Here is a 5250-nt window from a genome sequence, read left to right on the forward strand (position 1 = left end):
GCTTAAAGATGACTTCACACCGAAACCGCTTGTTATAGCCGAAAGGTTCAGGTTCCACAAGCGAAATCAGGGGGAAAGAGAAACGGTAGCACAGTATGTAGCAGTGCTCAAGAAGCTATCGGAGCACTGTGAGTTTGGGGCTTACCTAGAGGACGCTCTGAGAGACAGATTTGTATGCGGATTGAAATGCGAAGCTGTGCAGAAATGCCTTCTGACTGAGGAAAATCTCACGTTCAAGAAAGCAGTTGAACATACAGTGTCAGCAGAGACAGCAGCACGCGATGTACAGCAGTTAAGCAATTCCCTGAAAGTGAATGCAGTGTTTTCGCAAGCTGGAAAATGCCGCTGCTGTGGGAAAGCAAATCATAGTGATGATGACTGCTGGTACAAAGACCGCGAATGTCACCAGTGCGGGAGGAAAGGCCACACGAAATGAATGTGCAGGAGTAAATCAAAAAGCAGTCATGAAAGAGAGCATAAAAACAAAGAGGGAAAGCCGGAACAGAAAAGCCATCCACACAAACGCAGCGTGAAAGATAGGAAGAAAAAAATCTGTTACGTCGAGGCGAATGAAAGTGAAAGTGAAGCGACGAAATCAGACAGTGACATTGATTTGTGACTGTATGCAGTGTCAGAGAAAGGGAAATATTCACACATATCAGTAATGCCAGAAGTCAATGGAAAGAAAATGGAGATGGAACTGGATACAGGGGCGGCAGTGTCATTGATTCCTTGGGAACTGTACAAACGAAAGCTGCACAAATTCCCTCTGCAACCCACTGATATCATGCTCAAGACATACACAAGAGAGGCTTTGGCACCAGAAGGAGTCATTAAAGTGCAACTGGAATTGAATAAGCAACGTGCTGTCTTGCCACTGTACGTGGTGAAGGTGGAGGCTCCACCATTGTTTGGCAGGGAGTGGCTGAGAGCCATTAAACTGAATTGGAGAGACTTAAAGACTATACATGCAATTGAGCACAGACAGACAAACAACTTAGAGACCGTGTTAAAGAGACACTCTGCTGTTTTCTCAGATAAGTTAGGCACTATGAAGGGAGTGAAAGCCAGGCTCACTCTCAGACCAAACAGTGCCCTCAAATTCTGCCCACCACGCAATGCAATATGCTCTCCGACCGCGAGGGGAGGCCAAGCTGAAACGCCTGACTGAGCTTGGTGTCATCTCACCTGTGGCGCATAGTGACTGGGCTACGCCCATGGTGCCCATGAACAAAAAGGACGGCACCGTGAGACTCTGTGGGGATTTCAAAGTCACTCTCAACCCAGCTCTGTGCATCGACAAGTAGCCAATCCCCCGTATTGAAGACTTGTTCGCTTCTCTCGCTGGAGGTCAACGCTTCAGTAAGCTGGATCTGTCCAATGCGTATCTACAGATGGAAGTAGAAGAGAGCTCCAAGAAGCTGCTGACCGTCTCAACACAGAAAGGAGTTTTCTGCTTCAACCGCTTACCGTTTGGTGTAGCGTCATCGCCCGCCTTGTTCCAGAAGGCAATGGACCAGGTGCTCTTCGGACTGCCACACACTCACTGCTACCTGGACAACATACTTGTCACTGGTCCTGACAAGAAGACACACCTGAAAACCCTGGATGCAGTACTCAGCAGGCTAGAGGAATACGGCCTGCACCTCAGGCAAGAGAAATGTCTCTGCTGGGCTTCACAAGTCACCGGAGAAGGTACGCGCCATCATGGAAGCACCAGCACCAGGCGATGTAAGTCAACTTCGATCTTTCCTATGAATGCTTAACTATTATGGACGCTTCATCCCTGACCTGGCCACTGTGCTAAAGCTGTTGAACGAACTGCTGAACAAAGAAAAGAAATGGCAGTGGACATCAGCCTGTGCATCAGCATTCCAGAAAGCTAAGGCACTCCTGGTATCACAAGAGGTGCTCACACACTACAACCCTGAGCTGCCTCTCTGCCTCGCTGTTCTATCTCATGTCATGCCGGATGGCGATGAAAAACCCATCGCCTATGCATCCAGAACTCTCAGCAAAGCAGAACACAATTATGCTCAGATTGAGAGGGAGGCGTTAGCGATAGTCTTTGGAGTACGCAAGTTCCACCAGTACCTGTATGGCAATACCTTCACTGTACTCACTGACCATCGCCCGCTTACAACCATCCTCAGTCCAGTGAAAAGCACACCATCCATGGCTGCAGCTCGCATGCAACGCTGGGCACTCCTGCTCTCCGCTCACAATTACACCATCGAGTACAGGAAAGGGGCCCTACATGCCAACGCTGATGGACTTTCAAGGTTACCACTTCCTCATGCCCCCAGTGAGAAACAAGGTGCAGTGGAGGTGTTCTACACGTCACAGTTGGACACATTGCCAGTCAGCAATGCCAAGATCAAGCGTCACACCATGTCTGACTCCACCCTGTTCCGCGTCATGGAAATGGTCACAACTGGCCATTTTCCAGCTGCAAAGGACGCAGGTAACAAGCTGTCTCCCTATCTCCAGCGCCGCCATGATCTCACTGTGCACGGATGCCTCATGTGGGGTTTGAGAGTGATTGTGCCCCCCAAACTACGCCCCTGGGTGCTGAAAGAGCTACACTCAGCACACCCAGGTGTAGTAAGGATGAAGAGCTTAGCTCGCAGCTACATGTGGTGGCCAGACATCGACTCCCAGATCGAGCACCAAGCAAAGTCATGCCACTCATGTCAGCGTGTGCAGAAAGACCCTGGCCTAGCACCCTTACACCCGTGGATGTGGCCATCCAGTCCCTGGGAACGGATACATGTGGACTTTGCCGGTCCATTCGAAGGGCACATGTACCTGGTCATGATGGACGCACACTCCAAATGGCCAGAGGTACACATCATGGATAGCACCACATCCAGCAAGACCATCCAAGTGCTTAGGGGACTTTTTAGTCGCTATGGCATTCCACACAGTCTTGTGAGCGACAACGGCTCTCAGTTCTGCTTTGAGGAATTCAGCACATTTCTGAAAGCCAATGGAGTCAAACACATTCGCTCAGCACCGTACCACCCTGCCTCCAATGGCTTGGCAGAGCGATTTGTGCAAACCTTCAAGCACACTCTGAAATCTTCCAGAGGAACTACACCAGTGCAACAGCGTCTGGATACGTTCCTCCTGACCTACCACAACACCCCTCATGCAACAACCAAGGAAAGCCCTGCAATGCTGTTCATCGGACACAAGTTGCGTTCTCGATTGGATTTCTTGAAACCAAGTGTGGCTGGAGCAGTGCACCAGTCACAAGAGGCTCAACAGCAACGACGCCAGCTACACTCTAAACAGAGACAGTTTGAAGTTGGTGTGCCAGTGCTCGTCCGTGATTATAGGAGGGGGGAGGATAAGTGGACGAAAGCTGTGGTGATCGAGAAGACCGGACCAGTGTCCTACAAGGTAAATGTGGGAACACAAGGGGTCTGGAAGAGTCATGTGGACCAGATGCTGACTCGGCTCGAGTCAGACCCTCCTGAGACTGCAGTGAGTCTTCCTGTGAGTTCTCCGTTGTCACTACCTCAAACGACCACACCTGGTACCACACTTGACCCAAATACACCTCAACAGAAGGAGGCTACTGATGCAGTTCCACACACACCACATGCACCACTCAAAACACCCAAGACACCACACACACTACCCAAAGCACCCAAGACACCACAGTCCACAGAAATGGCACACACAGAATGTACAGAGACAACAGGGACTGTACGACGATATCCTGTGAGGATCACACGTCCGCCAGTACGTTACAGGGATCAGTGAACGTTTAAAAAAAAAAAAAGAAAGAGTTGAAGAATGTTAAGAATGCTTGCCTTTGCAGAATGTTGTTCAATGGTTGAGTTTTGAAACCTTGAAACGATTATAAGCCGTAATGTAACTCCCCTATTTTTTTGTTGTTATTGAGAAGTAAAGAAAGAAATAAACTCAGGTAGTTTATATAGAGTTTATGTATTTTATATAGACTCATGTAGTTTAAAGGGGATATAATGTCTTTAGTTGTTTCAGAAGAAATGTTTTTATTTGTTGACAACAAATCTTAGTGGGGAGGAGATATGTTATATATGACCCTAGACATGTCCTACTACTACTTACCACCAGAGGGCAGACTGCCACTAGGGCATATAGGAACCCTGAATGTAACCATAGCTACCAATCAGGACAATAAAGGAAGTGAATGAACCAGCAGGAAGTTGTCCTCCATGCTCTGTGTGTCGAGTAATAATGTTTACTTAGTTACACTAGAAGGGAGCAACAGTTTGGGTGTTATGTGAAATGTAAATAAAAACAGAATACAATGATTTGCAAATCCTCTTCAACCTATATTCAATTGAATACACCACAAAGACAAGATATTTAATGTTCAAACTGACAGACTTTTTTGTTTTTGTGCAAATATTTGCTCATTTTGAAATGGATGCCTGCAACACATTTCAAAAAAGCTGGGACAGGTGCAACAAAGACTGGAAAAGTTGATGAATGCTCAAAGAACACCTGTTTGGAACATTCCACAGGTGAACAGGTTAACTGGAAACAGGTGAGTGTCATGATTGGGTATAAAAGGAGCATCCCCAAAAGTCTCAGCCATTCACAAGCAAAGATGGGGTGAGGATCACCACTTTGTGAACAACTGTGTGAAAAAAAATAGTCCAGCAATTTAAGAACAATGTTTCTCAATGTTCACTTGCAAGGAATTTAGGGATTCCATCATCTACAGTCCATAATATAATTAGAAGATTCAGAGAATCTGGAGAATTTTCTACACATAACCAACATTGAATGCCTGTGACCTTCGATCCCGCAGGCGGCACTGCATTAAAAACCGACATCTTTGGCTCAGGAACACTTCAGAAAATCATTGGCAGTTAACACAGTTCGTTGCTACATCTATAAGTTAAAACTCTACCATGCAAAGCGAAAGCCGCACTGAGTATGTACTAATAGTATGTACTCATTGGAGCACCCAGGGGGCTATTCAAACTGGCCAACTAGTAACATATCACTCCTGAAAACCATCTTTGACTTTTTATGTGAGGTGAATCTGCCCTACGATTGGATTTTGGAAAACCATGTGAAAACCGTGTGAACTAATTCCGACTGGACACTCACATTGCGCACGTCATCACACAGCTTCTATAAGGAGTACAAAGATGGCCGATGGCTGGCTCGAAAGTCCACGAGTTAACTTTTCAGCAAAAAAAGTACGTTTCTATCTCATATCATTCAAAAGTTATTTATAATTTA

The 5250-nt window shown here is 46.7% G+C and overlaps 1 pseudogene; it reads left to right on the forward strand.

Annotated features, from left to right (window-relative positions):
• Positions 1-1118: 1118 nt before the first annotated feature.
• LOC117511526 lies at positions 1119-3771 on the forward strand (annotated as a pseudogene).
• Positions 3772-5250: the final 1479 nt, after the last annotated feature.

This window comes from Thalassophryne amazonica, chromosome 1 (genome assembly GCF_902500255.1).
Source record: "Thalassophryne amazonica chromosome 1, fThaAma1.1, whole genome shotgun sequence".
NCBI lineage: Eukaryota > Metazoa > Chordata > Actinopteri > Batrachoidiformes > Batrachoididae > Thalassophryne > Thalassophryne amazonica.